At 39.3% G+C, this 26,266-nt stretch overlaps 1 protein-coding gene and 1 long non-coding RNA gene across 2 annotated transcripts in view; one reads left to right on the top strand and one right to left on the bottom strand.

Moving 5' to 3' along the window:
• Positions 1-26,266, bottom strand: part of LOC124164567 (cysteine sulfinic acid decarboxylase-like) — a 128,615-nt gene that overhangs the window by 101,606 nt on the left and 743 nt on the right. The gene's annotated exons all lie outside the window — the stretch shown is intronic.
• LOC124164570 lies at positions 18,146-20,090 on the top strand. The gene is made up of 3 exons (XR_006866070.1): positions 18,146-18,245; positions 19,257-19,389; positions 19,489-20,090. It is a non-coding gene; the product is annotated as an uncharacterized LOC124164570 (long non-coding RNA).

The raw sequence follows: 26,266 nt of genomic DNA, 5'->3' as shown, positions 1-26,266 counted from the left end.
ACTTCAACTGCCTTTGCGAGTATAAGACTCTAAATTACTGAATAGACTGGATCAGGGTAAAATTGTGATATATCGCTGCAAGTATGAAGACTTTGCCTTGTTCTAGTGCAATGTATGCTGTTTCAAGATGAGTAATTCATTAAATTTCTTTTTGTCTCGAGCAATCATTCTGTTAATTGCCCGTTTATTCCGTTAGAATGCAAGGTACGTATTCGGTGATCTTAAAATGAAGACAATCTTTTAAAGTCGTTTTAAGTGTTCGGTTAGTACCTATGGTGAAAGAAATAGTATTGCTTGATACAAAATCCGTGCGCACCGATATCGGCATCAGTGAGGGTGAGAGTGTTGTATTTTCATTGGGCGATGCTGTCTGTGTACGTGAAAGAATGCCCGCTAAGGTATTTTTAGTACAATGACGGTAAGAAAGTTGAACTGAATGCATGAAAATTTTTCAATAACAATGCATCGAGCTTGCGTAGCGGAGCAGTTGTTTAAGTATACTTTGATTTCAGAACCATTTACTTATTCAATCGTGGATACCTAGGGACCGTGTATACCTCTTTTTTAATGAGTGATATCGACGCAATTTGTTTCAATCGTGAAATGAAGGAATAAATATAAATTCGTAATGTATTCATACGACGTAGTGTAATGTGAGTGTAAAATTAGAAATTAGTAAAGTTAATCACTGCTCCCACAACGTAAATATTATATTTCGAGGCATAGGCGGATCCAGGGGGGGGGGGCACGGGGGCACGTGCCCCCCCCCCCAGACCCTCAAAAATATGCAAGATTTTTAATACGGTCCCATTATCATAGCATTCGTTTTGTATTGCGAGGTATCCTTGTGCCCCACCCAGAACAAAATCCTGGATACGGCCTTGCTTGTGCCCCTCCCAGAAAAAAATCCTGGATCCGCCCCTGTTTCGAGGGTTAAATCAATCATTTACTATACATATCTAAATGTGAGCGCTTCCATGTCTGTATAGCGTCCGAGATAATGGTTTAAAGTCATCAGCTTGTACCGGTAATTGTAAGCCGATGTCCCACGGTCAAATTTGCGTCAAAATATTTGCATCAAAATTTGATGCAACTGACGCGCACCCTGTCCCACGGTCAAAATTTTGTCCAACTGGCTTTTGGTCCTATCGTTTGTACAAATCACCGATTTGTACAAATGGATAGGACAGGTTCTAAATTTTCATCCAATTGGATGAAACCAACCAATCACAGGGCCTTTGACATAAAAGCATCGCCAAGCGCTGACACACAGGCCAAATAGTTTAAACTTATTTATCGTCTGCATGAGTATTTTAATTAATAATAATGTACATTATGGACACAAAAATAAACTTTGTTGTATTCCACACAGTATGCATTAAAAACCCAACCGGTTTCCACCTTTTCAGGTCGTTATCTTAATCGTAATACTCTAGATAAGGACCTGAAAAGATCGAAACCGGTTGAGTTTTTTCCTTAATGCCGGCTTAAATAGGACAGGTTCTAAATTTTCATCCAATTGGATGAAACCAACCAATCACAAGGCCTCCGACAAAAAAGCATCGCGAAGCGCTGACACACAGGCCACATAGGTTAAACTTGTTTATCGTCTGCAAGAGCATTTTTATTAATAAATATGTATATTTTGGACACAAAAATAAACTTTGTTGTATTCCACACATTATGCATCAAAAAGCTAACCGATTTCCACCTTTTCATTCATTATCATTATCGTAAACCTCTAGAGACCTAAACCTGAAACCTAAACCTCTATCTAAACCTGAAAAGATCGAAACCGGTTGAGTTTTTTCATTAGTACTGTGTTGAATACTAAATGGTTTAGTTTTGAATTTATAATGTCACCATACCGCGAAGTGAATTCTTAAAACATTATTTCAAATGTATATATACGTTCGTGATCGTCTATTTCATCGCCTGTTGTGGTCCTAAAAGTAAAAATGAGCAGAAATTGGTCTCGATAGGCGATGGAAACTCTCAACTAGGGAATCCGTAATAATGAATTGATCTTTAATAAGAAGGATGCGATCTTTAGAATCGCAATATAAGGAGGGATGTTTTGGAAAGAATAAAAGATTTACTTAAGGTATCGAGGCCGAATTCCACAGGTTAGCTTTGTGAAGGGCATACAATGCGAGCGAGCGAGCAGCTGGAGAAATGACTAATATGGCCTGACGACTAAACTGTGTGACACTACAGCTGCCCGTTTCTATCTCTATGATTATAGGATAAGGACCTTATGTTAGCAACTGCTATATTAGGAGAGAAAAAATGTGATTTAAATGCACGTCTATAGCACTATTCATAACATCTTCTCAACCACAATGTCTATCATTTATTAATGAAATTTTTGTCGCGGGAATAAACTGCCTCATGTTTGTATCCAGCCATTTTATTCTGCCCTCAACCTTGCTGATAAGGGACATGAAAATATCATCACTTATCGTCAATTAATATCGATAACATCGGGAAAATCGGCGACCAACTCCTTCTCCAACATGTTTAGCATATAAGGGATTGAACGAACTACGGCCGTTATGTTTAGCATGCTTATTCCAACGCTTTCATACCCCCTTTCCAGCCAAGGCCAAGTTCAACATTCCTTCTGTTTTCTTTTTTTCGCATCTTTAATGTTCAAGAGGCCTGTTCAGACAATTTCGCCTACTAAAAAAGACAGAATCCTCCACCTCCACAAGTTTCCAAATTGTTTACATAAATATCGTCTTTCGTTTGTTTTTGATCAAAATGAGATTTATCGTGGGACACCCCCAGTCCAGTTGTATCAAAATATTTGGACAAACATTTTGATGCAAATTTGACCGTGGGACATCGGCTGTAAACAAAGATCCGCCATGTTTCAAATGTGTCGGTAGGCTGCACTATCACCTGAGCTTTCTCGAAATAGTCTGTTAAGATATCATGGCGAACAGACTTGCATGCTGCAAATTTCTTGTATATTCATTCATTTATCGATTTCCTTCCTTGATTATATAGTGCACCTGAGGTTCATTGGCGGATTTTCGACTTTTTCACACAGTTAAAACAGTTTCTTACGGATGGCACCGGTGCGAATATAATTTCACTTCGCTGTACTATCACAGACATCTGGGTTTATTCCATCCCATCAAATAGAGATATGACTATTATCTAACTCATCCTATCAGAAAAATTGGTAAAACTCATTATTGTTCGCCGTAATTTGGTTAAACAAAATTGAAAAATAACATTGTTTCCCTATTGTAACGTCTGCTACCAGCCTCGCATGCGGTGGGCGGCGCCAAAGCGGCCAAAGTAGGAACTTGAATTACTTGCGCAGCCATTGATAACAAATTTCAGATAGGACATTACCGTCCTTATGTAGGGTTCTTGGTTGGCCCAATGCTGTATATTAAATCATTGTTTCCTTAGCAACCTTTTACAAAATGAACATCTTGAGTAAACACATTGTTTTAATGGAAATCGTCTCTCCATTGTATTTATAGCGTACAATTCTCACAGTATATACAAGGTAAGTATGCATAACGAGTATTGAAAGGATGGCAGGGGTTGAAAAAATATTGCAAACCTTAAATCGCAATGCGACTTAAGATTCTTAATGCATATATAATGTTCTACAGCACCTTAAACATGATACGTATACACGTAATTAACTGCTACAGAAAAATACGGAATATTTTTGGTTAGAGGACGTTATGAATATTTTTTTCACTGTTACAGTGGACAAGCATAGCATATGTCTTCACATTCACCGTTTCCTCTCGGTATACACTACAGATACGTATTTTTCATGGATAATGCGTGCTGTCTGGATATCCCCACCGCAAAAACGAGCGGAAGGTTGAGAAAATCTGTGCACCATGTTTACTTAAGTGAGGGCAAACACACAATTTTCATATTTTCTCTTTTTTCTTCTTTCCCTACGACCGACTACCTACTTGCTCGATCCAGTTCCCGGAATAAAGAGACAGAGGTTATGGTTGGACCCCTCGTTTAGGGTTAGAGGGCAGAGAAACGCGCGAGTCAACGGAGCAAATAGGTTTATTCAGAAATTATATCAATCGAGTAACACAAAATTAAATGTATTGAGTAAAAGGAGGCTATCAACAATAAATGATTTATAATATTTACTAGTTATTCCAAAAAGTATTGGATAATAGAAAAAACACTGGATTCATTCTTGACAGGGGCGGAATTCTGTACACCGTACCGACGATTGTCGGTGTCGGTAAGCCGGTCCTACCGATAAGTCTCGGTACGAGCGATTCAGGTGACACGTTTTACCGACGATTGTCGTTATCCCACCGACAGTTGTCGATAAACCCGTCGGTACATACCGACGATTTCAAAACGCTCGGTAGGACCTACCGACAAATTTTTAGCAACATGGCGGACTTTTGTTTACACTTTTCGGCCTAAGCTGACGATTTTAAATCATAATCTACGACGCTAGATCCGTGGAAGTGCTCTAATTGTATGTTATTTACAATAAAAATGATTGATTAAACACTTGAAACGTAAAATTTACATAGTGGGAGCAGTATTTGACTTTGCCAATGTTACACGTATATTACATTATGCGTTCCAATAGCGTAAGGTATTTTACATTATAAATATTCCGTAATTTTAAATATGTAACGTATTGCTTTGCTTTTAAATTACTCACAAAAAGACACGATAGGTATCTATTGTTGATTCGTAAAGTTTGGATCCGAAATTAATTTATATTTTCAATAAAAACGAATGCCTATTGATGCACTTCCAATGAAATATATACGTGGACATTTCGTTCACTTCTATATTAACTTCAATACCCTATGTGAGCGTCTGAGAATGGGGTTTATAATGAAAATAACTCTCCTACCTTCGTAAGTACTCTTGAGAGCATCAGACAGCAACGACGAAATAGAAAAAGCATATTGCTACTATATTTTAGAAGAATATAAATGGCATCACTTAACTCCTCTCACTCTTTGACATCGTTACCGGTGCACAAAACTTCCCGTAAAATTAATGCTGAATTTACTTCACCATACTAACCAAACACCGTACGGGACTTCAAGATAGATTTTCATTATTACTATAAGAGCACTGAGTAGATACGTACCGTGTATTCCATCGGTAGAAAGGGGCAAATAAAAAGAATGATTGCACGAAACAAGGAAACATTTAATGAATTATTCATCATAAAACTACAAAAATTTAATTTCAACACGAGAAAACCTTCATACTTCCCACGGTATATCACAAATTTACACTGATCAAGCATATTTAGTCAAAGTCATATCAACGCAAAGTTTGAAATAACACACAAATGGTATCAAAATGCAAAAGTTAACACTTCCAAATAGATAGCGTAAAGTATGTCACTCAAGTTCACAATCACAACACTTGACGCGATGATACTGATGATACCTTCCGTGACATCCGCGGAATCTCGGTGTTTTTCTCAACGAATGTATTTTAAATAGCCCAACATGTGAATTCAAGCGACAAAAATGTTTTCTAATTAAATAATTACCCTTGTGGAAGTATCGGACTTACGGCGAACAATGAGGCAAACGATGTAAACAAGCCGTGGCTCAAGATGAAGGTACATTGTTACAATACTAATAAAAATAATTTCGTCACTGCTAATCCCAAGAATACAATTATAATAAGCGTAGGTAGGTGAACAATTATGTAGAAGACAAAGTCCTCTTCAAGACAATTACCTATACTTGAAAATTCCAATACATTGAGCACCAAATGTTGCCGGTGTTCTTCTATCAACGACCGTTGAATCCTTGAATATAAAGGCTTTTTTACTTGGGTTAGAAAAAATCCGATGGTTAATACAGCAAATTCTCGGAATACAAGCCACATCGAACCGACGGGAGTAAGAAATTGTGTTCGCAGAGTGATTGAACATCGTAAATATTTCACAAAGCAGTGATCAACTCTTTTTAACTTCTTCGCGGGCTGACGAATAACATATGGCGTTTTCGGAGCCTCATTTGTTTAATGCAAACAAAGGAGAAATATGATTGGTCGAGGCGCCTAGCCTCGCGTGCGGGTGCCACTTTCGTACCGACAAAAGCATTACGTCACGAATTTGTCGGTTGCACCGACAATCTGTCGGTATCGGGGTTTTGTGAATAACATTTCTATCGGTGCGGCCGACGATCGTCGGTGTCGGTAGCTACTGACTAGTGATGGGTCGATCATGAACGATTCGATCAAAAAGATTGAATCACTAGGTGAATCAAATGACTCATGATTCATTTCGTTAAACAAGTCGATCATCAATCATCAATCACTCCGACTTCCGGTTTCATATCAATCATCTCGGTTTCCGGTTTGATTCAAAATTTGGAACGACCGATGCATGAACATACGTATGATCATGGACTGATGCTTAATCTCTTTTCGTCAGGGCAGAAATAGTTGTGATAAAATTAAATACTATGTTATGAAGAACTGAATACTTGTGTAATCTTTTTCTTAAATGTTTTCCAGCAGTTATCAGTATTAATAACACCAATACACGTAAAAGGAAAATATTAAGATGACTCCTGTAGGAGAACGTTAAGAAGTAGAAGTTAAAGCTGGTTACATTTTATTGTGCCGTTCATAAAATTATCCTGCAGATCAGATTCATGCATAGTGTGTGGTGTATTTTGTGTTATATTTTGATCAACTATAATTAGAAATTATTTTATTAATGTTAAGAAACTGTGGCAGTTTCGCCTTCCAAAATATTTTCATGACACTGCTTCCTTCATTTTTTCAATCTAATTTACTCATCTAGGAATTCACAATTAAAATAGTATATGAAATGATAATATATGGATAGCAATCAGCGTTACCAATGCTCTTCGCAGATGAGGCAGTATTTATTCGATTATTCAAAGTGATTTATTACATCCATTGATTGAGTCTTTTCGATCTTGATTCCTTTTGAGTCTTTTCGATCATGATTCCTTTTGAGTCTTTTCAATCATGACTCCTTTGAGTCTTTTCGATCTTGATTCCTTTGAGTCTTTTCGATCTTGATTCATTTGAGTCTTTTCGATCATAATGATTGAATCAATTGATTGAATCATTTATGTGACTCGAGTCAAAATGATTGAATCACTAAAATGATCGACTTTGCCCATCACTACTACTGACGATCGTTGGTGGCACCGATACAAATGTGATTCACAAAACGCCGCTACCGACAGATTGTCGGTGCAAGCGACAATTTCGTGACGTAATGCTTTTGTCAGTACGAAAGTGGCACCCGCATGCGAGGCTAGGCGCCTCGACCAATCATATTTCTAGTTTCTTTGTATAAAACAAATGAGGCTCCGAAAACGCCATCTGTTATTCGTCAGCCCGCGAAGAAGTTAAAAAGAGTTGATCACTGCTTTGTGAAATATTTACGATGTTTAATCACTCTGCAAACACAATTTCTTACTCCCGTTGGTGCGATGTGGCTTGTATTCCGAGATTTTGCTGTATTTACCATCAGATTTTTTCTAGCCCAGGTAAAAAAGCCTTTATATTCAAGGATTCAACGGTCGTTGATAGAAGAACACCGGAAACATTAGGTGCTCAATGTATTGGAATTTTCAAGTAAGAGTACTTACGCAGGTAGAAGAGTTATTTTCATTATAAACCCCATTCTCAGACGCTCTGTTGTGTTGTAAGCCTGTAAAGGTGCTGTAACCAAAAACACTTAAGGGTTGGCAGCACTGTTTTTTGTATGTCTGACCTGCTGTGTTCTACCCGGTCTCAGTCTGTAACCCGCCCTGCTACGAAGTAGTTGTTGTTCGGCAAATGTTCTCCAACTGTAATCTAACATTCCTTTTTACGAGGCAATAAATAGCCTTATGTACATCGTAAATGAAGTCAATTATTTACGACTGAAATCCCAACAGGTTATGGGTACCAGACCTTCGAACTCTCTTTCGATGCTTTTTTCGTAAAAATCATTGGGTTGGAGATTATCATATCGCGGATGAATTTGACTGTAACATTTGTGCGATTGAAAGAGCACTATGGGAGACAGTGTTGGAACAAATTCTATTTTGGCGAGTATTCCGAGATTGAAAGGTGTGCAAGATTTTCAGGACTGGAAATTTCAAGTCAAGAATTATCTCGAGAACAAGAACTTATGGGTAGCGGTTGTTCCGGACACCGACAAGGACGGTAATGAGTTGCCGTTGAATGCAGATAAAGACAGACTAGCTCGTACAACCATTTGCATGCTGTTAGAACCTGCGTGTTTCGCCAAAGTACGAAACGCAACTTCAGCGAAAGCAGCCTGGAGGAATCTCTGCGACGCATATGAGGACAAAGGTTGGGGCAGACGCTTGCGACTTCAACGAAGTCTGTGGCATTGCAAATTGGAGACATCGCGATCGATGGATGATTATTTGACAAAAGTAATGAATCTTGCTCATCAGCTGGAAGACATCGATGCCAAGGTTAGTGAAGATTGGCTCATATCGATAATTCTAGGGGGGCTAACTGATCATTACGCACCGTTTATCATGTCCATTGATAATAGTAAAGAAGTTGTTAAAATCGATGAGCTAATGAATAAACTTTTATCTGAGAGTGATCGGCAGCAATCCAGTGAAGTCCAGAACCGTGATGACGTGGCCCTGTACACCGCAGCGAAGAAAAATGCCTATGGTAAGAGATTAGGCAAAGGGCGCGGAGGTGAATGCAGGACTGTTAAACAAACTGATGGGAAGAAGTTTGTATACAAATGCTTTGAGTGCCATGAGCAAGGTCACAAAGCGTCCGAATGTCCAGAAAAGGATGACCACAAACGGAAAGAATTCTTTGGAGCGAAGAAAAAGAGTGGACGAGAAACTGGCCACGCTTTAACGGTACATACTGAGCGGTTAGTTCCAGGACATTGGTATGTAGATAGCTGCTGTAGTCACCATGTATCACCCGAAAAAAATAAGATGCTCAATTTTTCTTCTCGGGGATCAGATCTTGAAATATCTGTTGCTAATGACGACATCATCAAAGCTGCTGGCAGTGGCAACATCCCCATTAAATTGCCAAATAGTCGCGAAATATCGTCAATATCAGATGTCCTGTATGTCCCAGAGGCAACAGCTAACTTGTTGTCAGTCAGTAGTACTGTCCGCAAAGGGTTCTGTGTGTTTTTTAGTGAAGATGATGGATGCCTGATCTTCCGCAAGGATGGATGCAGTATTACCGGCGATTTGGTTGCTGTGGCCAAGGATATCGGTGGCATTTATCGGCTGGAGGTGGAGACTAAGGAGGATGTGATAGAGAATGAGAATCCGCAAGTCTGCTTTATCACTTCCACTCCAACCACACGGCATGAACAGAAGAAAACAAACCTTAGTACTGATGCTGAAGCACTGTGGCATCAGAGACTGGGACATCTAAACAGGCAAGATATGATAAAGTTAAAGACATTGGCTCATGGTGTCCATTTTACAGGTGCTATGGAGATAAGTTGTACTCCCTGTATTGCCGGAAAAATGAGGAGAGCTCCATTTAAGGAAAGCCTGTCAAGGGCAAAAAGGAAATTGGAACTTGTACATGCTGATCTCTGTGGGCCAATGGAGGCAAGATCATTTGGAGGGTCAAGGTATTTATTGTTGTTGATGGATGACTATTCCAGAAAATTATTTGGATATTTCCTTAAGAGTAAAGCTGATGTGTTGGAGTTATTTAAAGAATTTGTGTTGTTAGTTGAGAATCAGATTGGTGATAGTATTAAAATTCTGCGTACTGACAATGGGACTGAGTTTTGCAGTAAACCATTTGCAGACTTCTTAAGGAAAAGTGGTATAAGGCATGAGAAAACTGTGCCATATTATCCAGAACAAAATGGTCGGATCGAGAGAGGTAATCGAACAGTGATTGAAATGGCACGAACCCTACTCAATGAAGCTAATTTAGATAAGCGCTATTGGGCTGAAGCAGTGAACACTGCAATCTATATTAGGAACAGGTGTCCTAGCAGAGTTTCAGGAAGTGTACCAGAAGAACTTTGGAGTGGCAGGAAAGTTAACCTTTCTTATTTGAAGGTATTTGGTTGCTTAGCTCATGTGTATGTCCCAAAAGAGAAGAGGCATAAACTAGATCCAAAGTGTGAAAAGATGATATTTGTAGGCTATTGTAGTGAGACAAAAGGATATCGTCTTATGAGCCTGAAAGTACCTGGAAAATTAACAAAGGCTAGGGATGTTTTATTCTTTGAAAGTGTCTTTCCAGGAGGTGAGACAAATGAGCGAGAGGTGAACCCTACTGTTGTGACAAGGGATTGTGTTCTCTCGGAGGCAGTCTCTGAAATTGGTGATGGTGAGGCAACTAAGGAGGAAGACACTGAGGAAAGGGAGGTGTCACTTAGTCTTGAACGCAGGTACCCATTGCGAGAAAGAAGGCTGAAGGAATTCCCTGATCACATAATGTACAGTTCGGTATGTTCAAGTGTGGAGCCAAAGTCCTTGTCTCAGGCTCTGTCTTCTAAGGATAAGGATAAGTGGGTGCAAGCTATGCATGATGAGTTAAATTCCCTGAAGGCAAGTGATACTTGGGAACTAGTAGATTTACCCCCAGGTAAGAAGCCAGTGCAAAACAAATGGGTGTTTAAGATTAAAAGTGATAATGAGGGTAATGTGATTAGATACAAGGCAAGATTGGTGGCCAAAGGTTTTACCCAAGAATATGGTGTAGATTATTTTGATACTTTTTCCCCAGTAGGAAGGTACTCAACGTTGAGGGTACTTTTTGCTCTATCAGCTCACTTTAGCTGGGACATGGACCATTGGGACATTAAGACGGCATTCCTAAATGGAGTACTGAAAGAAGAAGTGTATATGATGCAACCAGAGGGTATAAAAATTGCAGAAGAAGAGAAGGTATGCAAGTTAAAAAAGGCTTTGTATGGTCTAAAACAATCATCTAAAGTATGGAATGAGGAGTTACATTCTGTTCTGTGTCATCTTAATTATAAGCAGTGTAACTCTGAACCATGTGTGTATAAAAAGGTGAGAGAGAACTCTATTCATGTTGTTGCTATATTTGTTGATGATATTTTTGTTTTTGGTAATGATTGTGTTGAAAAGGAGATGCTCAAAAGTAAACTTCTAAGTATGTTTGAATTGAAAGACCTTGGAGCAGTAACGAATGTCCTTGGTATGAGAGTGACAACTACCAGTGATGGCATTTTGGTAGATCAAAGCAAATACATTAATGAAGTGTTGACCAAATTTCAAATGTCAGACTGTAAACCAGTTGATACACCTATGTCAATGGGAATGAAATTATCAAAGGGTAATTGTGATAGTAATTTCCCTTATCAGTGTTTAATTGGATGTTTGATGTATATTGCTATTTGCACTAGACCAGATATTGCTCATGCTGTTAACGTATTATCCCAATATAATACGTGTTACAGTGATGAACACGTAAAAGGGGCAAAAAGAGTGTTGCGTTATTTAAAGGGAACTTATGATTACTGTTTGTTTTTTAAAAGAGGTAATCAATCAATGCTAAATATGTATGGTTATGTAGATGCATCTCATGCTAATGATCTTGAAGATCGAAAATCATATACAGGGTTTGTTTTCATGTTAAATGAAAGTGTTGTATCATGGGAAAGCAGAAAGCAACAATCTGTAGCTATTTCCAGTACTGAAGCAGAGTACATGGCTCTCTCTGAAGGTACAAAAGAATGTATGTACTTAACAAATTTTCTGCATGAATTAATTGGAAAGATGAATCGTATACCTATTATCTTTAATGATAACCAGTCTGCTCAGAAACTTGCGATGAACAAAAGGGTAAGCCATAGAACTAAACATATTGATGTACGTTATCATTTTGTAAGAGAGGCTGTAGAATGTAAAAAGGTTGAACTTAGGTACATCCAAACTGAAGAAATGATAGCTGATATCTTAACGAAACCTTTGAGTGCATTTAAGGTTGCAAAATTTAGGGAAAGGTTGAATGTAGCTCAAAATATTATCACATAAATATTTTTTCTTTTTCTTTTGGCTTGAAAGTGTGTTTTGGTTAGGGGGTGATGTTGTGTTGTAAGCCTGTAAAGGTGCTGTAACCAAAAACACTTAAGGGTTGGCAGCACTGTTTTTTGTATGTCTGACCAGCTGTGTTCTACCCGGTCTCAGTCTGTAACCCGCCATGCTACGAAGTAGTTGTTGTTCGGCAAATGTTCTCCAACTGTAATCTAACATTCCTTTTTACGAGGCAATAAATAGCCTTATGTACATCGTAAATGAAGTCAATTATTTACGACTGAAATCCCAACACGCTCACATAGGGTATTGAAGTTAATATAAAAGTGAACGAAATGTCCACGCATATATTTCATTGAAAGTGCATCAATAGGCATTCGTTTTTATTGAAAATATAAATTAATTTCGGATCCAAACTTTACGAATCTGCAATAGATACCTATCGTGTCTTGTTGTGAGTAATTTAAAAGCAAAGCAATACGTTACATACTTAAAATTACGGAATATTTATAATGTAAAATACCTTACGCTATTGGAACGCATAATGTAATATACGTGTAACATTGGGAAAGGTAAATACTGCTCCCACTCTGTAAATTTTACGTTTCAAGTGTTTACTCAATCATTTTTATTATAAATAACATACAATAAGATTTAAATTATTTTTAAATTTTTTAGATTATGATTTAAAATCGTCAGCTTAGGCCGAAAAGTGTAAACAAAAGTCCGCCATGTTGCTAAAAATTTGTCGGTAGGTCCTACCGAGCGTTTTGAAATCGTCGGTATATACCGACGGGTTTACCGACAACTGTCGGTGGGATAACGACAATCGTCGGTAAAACGTGTCTCCTGAATCGCTCGTACCGAGACTTATCGGTAGGACCGGCTTACCGACACCGACAATCGTCGGTACGGTGTACAGAATTCCGCCCCTGAATCGCTCGTACCGAGACTTATCGGTAGGACCGGCATACCGACACCGACAATCGTCGGTACGGTGTACAGAATTCCACCGGGTCGCAGATAAAAAACATAACCTATTGTTAGTGGAAAGTTTGAGATCAAAGGCCACGCAGTCCGAGACCCTTTCCCACCGAAAATAAGTTTTCTCCACTTAATAAAATATGAAATCTTTTCCAGTATAAACTGAAAGACATCAATGGTTACCATAGAGTATTAATTTTAAGCATACAAAATTAGGATCACCACTGGTTCTCAAAAGTTTGTTGACGAGGTCAAGGGTCACCAACAGATGAAACTTCCCATCGAGATAGAAAATGGAATGCAAGGCGACATGTGCGCAGTTTTCCTGGAGCGTGCGATTACTTCTCGAGGTATTTGAGATTGTAAGTATTCCCGAGGTTGGATCCTGTGCAGCTGTGCAACCCGCTCCACAACCTCCGACGACGCCACCTTTCGCAGAATAGGCGAATCGTGTTGGCACCCTTTTCAGTAACTGCTTCTGTGGCTGTTGGTGCTAATATTTCCCACCATTCAGGGGCATCTTCCTTGCCTCTAGTGAATATAATCGCAAACAAATTGTTCCATATCCCGATGGCACATGTCGTGATGGCTAACCTCGCTCAGGATTATTTGAAATGAACCTTGCATGCAGGGATACATGTTCCATGTTTATCAAGTAAATTTTTGTTACTTGAAAATGCAAGTGTTTGTAAATGATTTTGATTGTTGCAACTAATTTCATTGAAATATTCCATCCTATATGCCATGGTGTTCTGTTTGTTTTCACGAAGGAAAATAATTTTTGTGAGAATACCTGCAGTGTCGGGAAAAAAATTAGGCGGTACTCACCAAAAATTTCCAAAAGCTGAACATGCATGTATTATGCATCCGCGGCCACGATGGAAAAGTCCAAGGAAAAGTCAAACTGCAACCCATATATTAGTTCCAAGTTTTCCCACGAGATATCTCTGAACAAGAAAATAATAATTTCCTATTTTTCTTTCTGAAATCCATTGGACAATTTACAGTAGGGCAATTTTTAACATATTTAAAAGGGTATTTTAACCGATACCCTTATAACGAGTTTGAATTATAGGAGGTACGCTGTATCAGCCCGTACCGGCCAAACTACAGCACTGAATACCTGTCCATTCAATGAATCAATTATGAACAGGAAATTTTCTTTTCGTGGAAGCACTATGGTTCTTGCTAAGCATTAGATTGTAAAATATTCATTAAAGCAGCCTAGGTGTGAATCTCAACCGTAAGTTAACCCGACTTAGTTGCAGTTACAAATATATTTACGTAGGTTTGACTTGTGTTAGAGCAATGCATCATCCACTTCCAAACCCACACGAGCTCCAAATCGTCCGTCCATCATTTGCAGGCCATTGTTACCTCTGTACCTGATTCCCCTATCTAGAGGGCTATCACATGTGGCGCCACCGCGAACTAATTACTGACACCCCCGTCCATTTCCGGCGACGGCATTTCAAGAGGTAAGGGAGCTATTAGGACTAACAGCCACAGACGCAGTTGAAACAGCTATTGAAAAGGGCTCAAAAACGAAGGCTATTCTGCTCCGCATGTAAAACGAGGAAGAGAAGCAGAAGAGGTTGTATGGCGGGTTGCACAACGCCAGGATGGTACGCTTTCAACCGCAAATACCCCGAACAGTAATTAATCGGACGTCTAAAATTCCATTTTATATATCTCACTGGGAAGTTTGATCTGTCGGTGTAACTTGACCTTGTGAGAGGGAAACGAGTGACTATGAAGTAGACAGGTGTCCGGGAGTTGCGATTTTGTTTACTCGTAATTAATTCCGAGCCTGTGAAAAGAAAGGAATTTATTCGCGGCCCGGCATGAGAATATCTCAAGTAAACAAAATGAGGTCCAGAAAAACCCCACCACTGAATATCACTACGCTGAAATCACCATGAAAAAGAAACTACATCGAAGAAATTTACGTGAACCGAAGAGCAGCAGTTGAAAGCGCAATAGGGATTCAAATATAATAATCCCTGAACAATTCCGGTCCCTCAGTCGCGAAGACATTTGAAAAGGAGTACCTCCATCACATAACTCGCGTTAGTATTAGTTGCGTAGTTGAGTTGGGACAAGGCCGTGCTGCGCAGCTCGCCCGGTCAAGGCGCTTTTGGGCAAGTTGAGAAGGGAAGGGAAGGTAGGACCGCGCAGATCGGGTGGCTTTTCAGGGGCCATTCCATATTTCAGAGAAGTTTTCCGTTGAAGTGGACTCGCATGGCGTTTATTCGCCACCTGTCTGTCTCCCCGTTCCTCACGCAACTTAGATTGATTATTTTTAACTACATCATAATTTAGATGTGAAAATTTGGCTCTATCGGCCATCATGAATGTCGTGAATATTTATAAAATACAGTGGAACTTGGTTAGTACGTTCCTCCTTAGTACGTTTTCCTCCTTAGTACGGCGATTTCCCTCGGTCCCGGTACCATCCGAACAAAATACAGGTAAAAGAATTTGGTTAGTACGTTTGAAAAAATTGCGCTTTCCTGGTTAGTACGCTCAATTGCTTGCCGTGACGCAACCCGCAATTCGTTCTCTAGTGTCTTCTTAAGGGTCGCAAACGTCTGAATTCATGATTTAATTTATTATCATTAGTCATTAACATTCTTCCATTCATTCCACATCTCTTTCTTCTACCGTAATTTATCCAAATGCATTTCTGAATTCTTGTGACGTGATGAAAAATAAAATGCGGCCATTTTTCGGGAATGTCTGACTATGAAAAACTACAACCAATAAGAAGCCCCAATTTTCCCCACCCCGAGCTCCTCACCTTTTGTTGCCTTTGGAGCGCTTGGGAGTGCCCACTGCTGCGCACAAAGTTCGTGAATGGGCAATTGTTGCTATTGCACGAGTTATCATGATGAAGAAATGAGTCAGACAATTTCCACATTATCTAAAGCAGTACTGTTCCATAAACTCGACGTCGTGCGTATTTACTTGACTACTGTTGCGGGAGCAGACGATCCTCAGGATCTCCACGCGAAGCTTAGCTTAAAAATAATTGATCTCGGAACGAAAGCAGACGACATTAGACAAATTTTGAAAGTAAATTTCAACTGTTTAATATAAAATTTTCTTGTAATTACGTCGTAATCTAATAATCTTGCGTGTCATCAGTCGATATATCGATCGATTTTACAATCGAAATGGTATCATTCCAGAAGCGAATGTCTACGGCTGTTGCCGTAATTTGAAAGTTAATATAATTTTGCCCAATTTTTATGATGTTTAAAAAACCAGTTGACTTACTCCGGGTTGTTGTTATATTCTCCGAGTACGCTGTGAGAAAGAAAAATGACTTGTCTTCGCTTGTCTGAGCTTCACTCGTCCTCGTTCTGTAAATATATATAGGATAAATCACGGGAGATAGACGCCGTAATCATGAAATCGTCTCCGGGATGTCCATGAAAAATTGCGATTTCTATTCACATGGTATTGTTTTTCATGGTAGCGCTCATTTTCTTGATTTTAAATGTGAAAAGAGTTCAGGAAGGCGATCCTATGAGAACTACCGATAGTAATTGTAATTATGACGACTTTTTCACTGATTGCAATAACCCCGACTGGTTTTATTTACTTTCCTCGTTAGTACGTTTTCCTGGTTAGTACGTTCATTTTTCGTGGTCCCTTCAGAAACGTACTAACCAAGTTCCACTGTAATAACTTCGGGAGAACACCCAGCGTTTTTACACTCACTAGACCCAGCATAAATTTTTAACATATTTAAAAGGGTATTTTAACCGATACCCTTATAACGAGTTTGGATTATAGGAGGTACGCTGTATCAGCCCGTACCGGCCAAACTACAGCACTCCATTCAATGTCCATTCAATGAATCGATAATGAACAGGAAATTTTCTTCTAAGCTCATCACTGCTAAGCTTTTGTGCAGAGAAAATTACCAACATTCCAACAAGCCATCGAGGAACGACTGGAGCAAAAATCAATATCCCGCTGATGCCTTCCGCAAAAGATTTAGAGCTACGGGAAACAATAATGCCACGGTAAGCGAAAACATCTACTCAAACGTCCACTCAATTCCTTCTTCGCTATAGTCCGACTTCGCATATCTCACCTCAGACTCTTCACGCGAAGAAATACTGCTTTTACTAGGCTTAGCACACCCCATCCACAGCCGACTGACGCATACGAAATCAATTTTTTTCACTGCATCGTGAGTGGGTCCTTCCAGTGGCGCAGCGAGGGGCGGGGTTTTGGGGGATAAGCCCCCCCCCCCAGAGCTCAGAGAAATTTTTAAGTTTAATCCATTTTACTAAATTGTATTGGTATCACTAATAGAATAGTGAAAAGGTTAATAAGATATCTCTCAGAAAGCCGTAAAAATCACCATTTTGAACCATGTATCTTAAAATTCCTTAATTTATTAATCTCGCACCTGCCGCTTATCCTGGTGGGTATTCCATACCCCACACACCCCGGTATTATAGTAGCACCTAACCCCCTCCCCCTCCCATCCCCCCAGCCTTAATTCCTGGCTGCGCCCCTTCCTTCCTTCGGCCCATCTTCTCGTCCTTATCCGTCCAGAGTCCAGCGAGCACAGCCCGAAAGAGAGTGACTTCTTTACTCCAGCCCAAATTCCGACCATCAATTTCGCAGAGATCCTTTTTCCACCCTTCACCTTCTCTTTTCAATCCCTATCGAATAGTTCTTCTTCTGTCGACCTCTTTGCCTTGTATTTTTTTCTAATGGATTTTTTCCCGAACAATTAATATTTTTCCATCTATCCCTTACCAATTTCAACAGCCTACTGCCAAGCCTTTCGTTCTAATACCATCCTTTTCTATGAATTGCATTTGTAAAACATCATTGTTGTTTATGGGATTATTTTTACACTTTGCTATTATTATATATGATTTGTTATTTTTATACAACCGAATGCAAAGGCCTGAGCGCCGGTTTGGTATTACATAAATAAACTCCTCAGACCGTCAAATAAAAGTTACAACACGGTCAGGTTCATAGGAATAGTAAATAATGCCATAAGAATAAAATGAATGAATCAAATGTAGACCAATTAATTAAATTAACGTACCAATATATTTCCTCGTGCTCCATGGGATACCAGAGTAAATATGTATCATTGTTGCATCGTAAGATTCACTTGCTCTCTCTATAAATTTCGCTGATATACGTTGGATCTGTCTACTCCTGTAGGCAATGAAAGCGTGAATCAATCGGAATTGTTCCAGTCGCACAGTAAGTATCTAGCCATTACGATGGGTAAGTCCTGCAGTTTTAGGAATCATTTTCCAGGCGAAATATATGTTAAAGTATAATGTTAGAAGACGGTTCCACTCTAGAAAAATTTGAAACTCCATTGAAAACTATGAATGCACCGATTAAGATTAAATACACGGAATCCACAAGCGCGTAAATAGAAATTAAAAAATTGCGTGAAATTGGTCTTCCCAATTGGAATCAGGCATTATAAAGTTTTTTTTGAACAATTTATGCAGCACAGCAGAATCAATTGTAAATACTTACTTCCCAATTGAATTAATTTGGTACTAATATATTTAAAGGTAATAGAAGGCTGGAGGTTTTCCGTTAATTCATTCAAAATTAATCTCTAAAACATGCTTAAAATATAAACGATACAGATCACCAGACACATGCATGTGATAATGTATTTCAGATTAATACTACCACTACGACGGAAAAATGTAACATTCCACACGTATTTCTAAACGCGGTATTAATTTTGGCCTTCGAATGTGCGCGGGCCGTGGGACGCAGGGGGAATTACATCATCCCTCCCCGGAGCATTTAGTAAATATATGCGAGGGTAGATTGAGAAATTAAGTCACAGGCAAGAGGATGGCTGGGTACAAGAGTCCGGAGCGCATATCAGAAGCGGAAGGAGCAGCCTCGAAGAAGAACATGAAGAAGCGTCTGCGTTTACGTGATCTCAGCTGCAGTGGACATGCGCGAACCGGCAAGCGCAAGGGAAATGAATTAAAAGCCTCCATTAGGTCCGAAATAAGAGAGTGAACAAATTCTTTCACTTCTAATACCAATATAATTTCTGCCAAAATTAACAAATTCCTCTCAGCTACACATCTTTATATTTATTGCTAATAATTTAACTAAACATATATACCATTGTGTTGAAGGTATTGCCCTTGAGAGCGCATTAATAAAACGAAGAGTCACAGCTGTTTCAGGCTGATGATCTATCATTAAAAATACTTATTCTTGGATTTACAGTACGCAGCAATGCAAGCAAGAATCTCGGGACACATTTCCTTCGTCATTTAATAAAGACTTGAATTTCAAAGATTTTCCTTCCCATTGGAATCCCATTTGTGATGATCTTGAATAATGATATACTTGAACTAAGGTACAGCTTCCTCAGTGAAAGAGGAAATTCTTAGTCCTATGAGAATGTAAATCATCTCTTTAAGATATTCAGAAGTAAAATTTGAATTTTATTTTTCAGAAAGCCTCATGACAATAACGACGCGAATTCTGCTGTTTAAAAGATTCAACGCTGAAATATACTTTTCCAATGTCATCCCTTCCCGCCAGCTAATCATTCAAGCCATCACTCCTGACATTCATTCCTCCTCTATGGAACTGAGAGTTGTGTCGTTATAAACGAGAAAGTGACCTATGATGGAGGCAACAGAATGTCTGCAGGTAATATATTTTCGAGGAAAAGTTTTTTTTGAGCAAGAAAATATTCCCAAATTCTTCTGGAAAAACTTTGATACATACAGATGACAACAACATATTGAGAAATCAACTTTATAATCGAAAATTCAAAATGATTTTGTATTGGACTTACATTTTCGGGCTAATTTTACAGACAAAAAACACCATTTTTAGCAAATGCACACCTTGCTCCACTTTTAATCCCTGTTCTGCGGGAGTATCTTCCAACAGAAAAACCAAGTGATATTACAAGTTGACCCTCCTTTAGAGCATTCATAATTATATTCTTTGGAACTCCTCAGAGCATATGATATTTGAAGTAGAAATCATATCTGTAAGTACCTAGTTAAGATATTTTCTAATGTCACTCTCCCCACTATGTGAGCAAAAAATAAAGCACTACCTTTGATGATAATAATGCATCTTTATTTTAACAATAATTCATGCCATGTACCATTTAGTAAACTATACTTCTCATGTATGCTCCTATTTTCTTGCTCCTGCCTGGATGAAGCTTCTCAGCATCAATATCTACTCTTAAGGAATTGTGATAGTTATGTGATACCATAGAGTAAGTATATACTTACTCTACTCTGATACTCTCACGTACGCGCGTTTGTCTACATAGACCTCAAGCCAGAGGAAAAATTACATTCACTTCGATAAAACTCACGTAAAAGCACGCAGACTAATGACAGAAGTCTAAGCTGATTCGTCGTGTTTCCCAAACAGGGGCGTAGCTAGGAATTAAGGCTAAGGGGGGTTTTCCACGCAGCAAATATTGGGGGTATAGAGTAAGGTAAGGCCAGAGTAAGCAGAAAGTGCGGGTGCCCTCCCCCAGAAATTTTTTAAGATAAATGATCAAAAAATGGTGAGTGTTACAGCTTTCTTAGGGATATTTTATTAATCTGTACACTATCTATCTATAAGTACTATTAATCCAATTGCGTAAAATGGATTAAATTTAAAAATTTATCTGAGCTCTGGTGGGGGGGGGGGGGTTAATCCCCCAACCCCCCTCCCCCTCGCTGCACCACTGTTCCCAAATATTTGACGCACTTTGGACGAATGCAGTTCTCGCGAACCCCGAGTCGGCCGAACCATAACAAGGAGGAGTGAGAGCGGCGGCAGGGTGCGATGAACTGGCCGTCAGTCGAAGCAAAGGCAAAAGAGCACGCGGGAACAGCCACGCTCTGGCTCCACGCTATCGAAGTGAGGGTGAAGATCCAGGGGCAATTGAAACGGGGGTCGCAGTTTCCTCCTCGGAGCCCACATCGCCAATTCTACGAAACACCAAGCTACCACGTGTTACGGATGAGAGGGGTAGAATTTACGACTCATCGGTCTCTTACCGGAAGAAGGCAGGAAAAAAAGGAAGGGAGGAAATCACCTCATGATTTTGTCTCCCACAAAACATAATTAGACTTTTTGCTAGAGAGTCGACATATAAACACGTTCGGCGTTTCACACGATTTTGTCCATTATCAAGGAAACATTCCCGCCACCTTAGAAAGAATCCACCCAGCAATGAAGGAAATGAATTTCCATGAAAATTCCAAGATATGCTGTACGTATGCATAGAACCAAGTCGACTGATGACAAAAAATTGGTCTACTCATGCTATGACCTCCTCAGTCCCGGGACATATCCACTTTAATTTTTTGTCCGAATTTCATGTTTTCAGGTTAATTAGATGTTAACTAACAACATTAGCGATTTCTGTGAACCATGCTTCTGTATGATGCTCTCATCGGTCAGGAAGTACTGAACCAGTAGCAATAACGATATTCATCAAGCCAAGCGTCTTTAACGTCCATGTATTTTATAGAATACGCCTCGACCGAGGAAGTTAATATTAGGACATTACATTCAAAAATCCGAATTTTAGCGCAGGCCCTTACTAATTCGCCCCTACCACTACGCTTAGACCTAGAGTACATTGTACTTCCTATCCATCTGCAATTTATTTCGCATTTTCTTAATTTTTTTCGATTTTACATTCATTTTGAAAGCCATGGAGCGTGATAATTTAAAATTGCTGAACCAAACCTACCATTGATCTTGCTCTGCTACTGATTCCTTATTCTATGCCTTTCTTCAATAAATATTACCATCTTGAAAAGCGCCCGATCCAGTTCAATTTCTTCTGCGAATGACTTGTGTATTCCAGCCCTCTCTTCATAATCCGACTCACCACACTCCTCACTCCTCTTTTACTCCATATCCACATCTAAAAAGCCTTTATGTAATATTCCTTCATCTGTAAGTCAACTCTGCCACATGAATCCGGGATACCTTTTTCTAATAATTATCTGTGAAATGAAATCCAGTAAATATTTTCATAGCATGGTGTAAAGGGGCGGCGGGGGACAGCTGATGTCATTTGCGCAATGAGAGAAGGAAATGTTGGAGAGAAACCCGGCGTTGGCATTAGAACATTCAAGGTGAAAGGCGCCGAGAGGAGCATGGCTCGTATCTGACGGGCGGAGAGCTGCCATTGAATTGCCATCCACAGAGTACTCGAGCAGGGATTGGACAGTCCCGGAAAAATCTCCATCATCGATGAGATTTGAACCCCGTGCCCACTTGGTGGGAAGACAACAGGAAACTGCAACCACCCGTTCCCCATAAATAAGTATAAATCCACTTCCGACCACTGACTGATTCGTACAAATGTTTGGGGTGAACGAGACGATATACTTACGACAAAAAGTCCGAGAATCCACCCCACCTTCTAGCATCGTAAAATGCCCCACGAAAAATTGTCGAAACACTAAATTTTCAATCAATTTCAGTGCCGCCAATGTCTCTAGTTTAGGGATCAATTTGGGGTCAAAACAATCGATTTAAAAAAATTAATTTTTTCTAATGTAAACCACGTTGAGAAACCATCTTCAGATCGATCGGAACATTTTTAATTTCGACCAAACGATGCAATTTCACCATTTCGTGAATTATGACGTCACCAACGGAGGGGGATATGGTTTCGCGTCATGGAGACAACGAAAATTGTAATCAGTGTCAGAGTGGCCCATCCCGCGGGTCCGCATCGGACGAAAGCAGCCAAGCATGGAGCACACTGAATATATGTGTCATCCATCCATCCTTAAACAGAGCGCAGAACATCATCACAACGGTGACTCTGGGGGAGCAAACGCCCGAGGAATGGACTTATGTTCGAGGTTCTTCGACCCGGGCACTTGGCGTTGTCCAAATAAAAACAACTCTCGTTGAGGAGGAGGAGGAGGAGCGGGTGGGCGAGTTGGCATCACCCTCGAGACGTCTGCCTCATCGATCTACGTACGTACATTTAGGCTGCAGCGACGAATTCGAGAAGACGTACACTCCATGCAAGCAAACTGACACAGACCTGACACAGTGGGTTGAAATTCAGACTGTGCAGTCCATTCAAACTGACACAGTGGGCTGAAATCGAAAAAGCTGGCCAAAAAGTTTTTTTTTCACTTTTTTATTAAGGAAAAAACGATCATATTTTCTAATTGTATAAAATCAGTGAACACATTACTAAAATAATTTTATTTCTAAGTAATTTTTAGCGCACGAGACGTCTGTGAAGTTTAAATAAATTTATCTCAAAATTTTCCCCTATTTTTTTTACGTACCTTGATGCAGTCGGGTTTTGCTTGTAAATGCCTAAATTAAAAGCATGCCATGATAAAAATTAACACTTTTAGATTCTCTTGTATTGAAATTTTTATTCCATCCGTAGTGTGAATACTTTTAATTAAACATTTAAAATGACCTAATTTTTTTACGTATTTTTAACAGTGTTGGAGTAGTAGTAAAACTTTGTTTTTTTGAATCGCAAAGTGTTTTTTTTTACCACATTATAAAAAAAGTGTCAAATTTAATACTCAAAAGAATAATCCTGCCCTATTGGGCCCCCATCCGATTTTTCTGCGGTAAATCAAAATTATGTCGGGAAGTTTTCGCGCTCCGTGACCCGCAATACACGGGATAGGCTCTCGGGAACTTAACGTGATATGTGCACTAATCCGTTTAAGAGACTGGATTTTCCCTGAATCTTGAGTGAACTGAACTCAATTAATTATTATTTGCGGTGCATTTATGGCATGAACCCTTTCCTGACGGTTTTACCATCGGGTCCTTGCGCGGAAGCATCCCGCATCACTTTCCCCTATTTTTAATTGTCATTGGCCTTCCAAACAATATTGTGGACTGCATTATCCTAAACAAGTTAAATTGCATCTTTAAAATACACAAATCGTAAAAAAATTCATTTATTTATCAATACTTAAGACTTCAGCGATTTTTGCCCAGCTGTTTTTCGATTTCAGCCCACTGTGCGTCGCGTCGAAGGCAGCGTCTCCGTCGAAGACAGTCGTCATACCAAGTTACAAAGTAATGACGGTTGTTTCGACCATCTATATCATCAAAATCGTAAATAAAAAAAGCGGAAGAAAAGAAGGCGCATTACTAACATTAACATAGGGAAACAAAAACTGGTGGAGGGGGGTGAATTCTGTTATTTGGGAAGCAGAAGAACTGGCGATGGAAGAAGCAAGGAAGAAATCATCAATAGGATAGCCCAGGCGAAGAGAGCACTCTAAAAAATAAGATCTACTTACAGTGGGAAATTGGAAAAAAGAAGGAAAGGATACAATTTATAATAAATTACATATGGAGTATGCTTCTGTATGGACGAGAGGCGTGGACAATGACAGGAGCGGAGAAATCGCAAGCGTGGAGGGAGGCCTCCCAAATGTGCAGGTGATACGATCAAAGACTGGAAAATGGATCGACAGAGAGAGCGATTGGGAAGTCCTCATGCTTACTTAAAAAAAAAAACGCCGTACTTCGCCACCCCAGAATTTTGTGATTAGGAGATTATGAATATTATAGGGTGGGTTTAAAAGTTAACCATTCATTGTATTGTATCGGATAGGCACTCGTGAAAGGATTTAGGAAAGATACAAATATACCCTACAGTTTAAAAATTACAGCACTATTTACGTCATTCAGTTTTTTTAATCTTGCGTAATATAGGTTCAAATAATGTGTAATGGGTAGTTAAGATTGTGCATAAAATTTCCCGGGCGATGGCAAAAAAAAATAAGCGCAACGAATTTTCATCCTTAAAGAGAGATTATATAAGATCGTAATTAATCGCTTGGCAAATGGATGATCTTAAAAAAGTGAATTATGCCTTTAAGTATATGCTTAGTCAATATGAGATTAAAGAAATTTCCATGAATGAAGCCGGAACAATAAAGGTGGGAACAAACTAATCAAATAATTTCTGAGGATTGAGTCCTAGTAACGAATAGAAGCATTAAGAATATAATCTGTGATTGCACATATAAGTTGACAGAAGAATCGATGGTTATGTGATGTCCATTACCAGAAAACCAATTGCCAGATAAAAGCGGAGGGGAATAAAGATTATACATGAAAAATACACAGATCATATACACGCAAAACAAAAATTTGATTATCAATATAATTCTAAACCAATAATTAACCCGCAACACAATTTTCAATGGCCCCTTATATATTCTCTTGCTTACTGTCTACTTCACCACTGGAATTCTGACGATTTTACTGATTTCTCAGGTAAAATATCAGAGTACTGATTATGAATAATGTGCTTACAATAAGAATAAAAATTGATAGTTAAACATTTCTGAATGTCCTGATTAAATTTATCTGGGCCATCAAAGCCATTCTGTTATGTTTATAAAGTGTCTGCCACTCATAGAGCCGTAGCCGGAAAAATCTATGCGGGGATCATTCATTGGAGGGGATCATTCTCTCCAAACTCCACGAGGGACTGCTCCGAGGTGATTTGCTTTAGCGAGTCGAGGTAACTCCTCGGCTCGCTACAGCCAAATCACCCCAAACAGGCACCGCTGCCTCGGATTCCCAAAACCATCCCGAGCTCCTGATAAGATTTCCGGACAAGTGAATGATACTTCTACGGGGTTCACTCCGTAAAGGCCCGTCGGCGCAGCTGGTCCGTTGTTGTTTCGAGTTAGTGCTGCTCGGTCTGATCCTTGATGATTTTCGAGTTGGCTCGGTCAGTAAAGAGCGGTAAAGTTCAAAGAGCCTCGAACCGCCCGTATGTTAGGGAGATACAGTCCGAATTGCATTCAAAATGAACCCCTCTAACCCGATTTTTTTTCTTGCTTCCCCTATGGAAAAATTGTATAAACCTGTTTAAAATTTTTATACATTTTTATACATTGCCGTGGCAATGTATAAACCTGTTTCGAGATTTTATACATTGCCGTGGCAATGTATAAAATCTCGAAACAGGTTTATACAATTTTTCCATAGGGGAAGCATGAAAAAAAATCGGGTTTATACAATTTTTTCATACGGGTTGGTTCTGCATTTGGCCAATCACAAGCTGGATCATGGTTTTGTCGTAATCCCCCGTGGTTCGAAACTCAGGTAATGCGATTTTTTCTCGCGGCAATGAACGGCTTTTTCTTCATTTGACTCCTCCACTCCTCTGGAAAATACTTATGAGAATATCATAAGTATTTTACCGCATCTAATTAAAGGACGATTAAACGTTC

Source organism: Ischnura elegans, chromosome 8 (genome assembly GCF_921293095.1).
Source record: "Ischnura elegans chromosome 8, ioIscEleg1.1, whole genome shotgun sequence".
NCBI lineage: Eukaryota > Metazoa > Arthropoda > Insecta > Odonata > Coenagrionidae > Ischnura > Ischnura elegans.
This window is presented reverse-complemented; position numbering and strand designations above follow the sequence as displayed.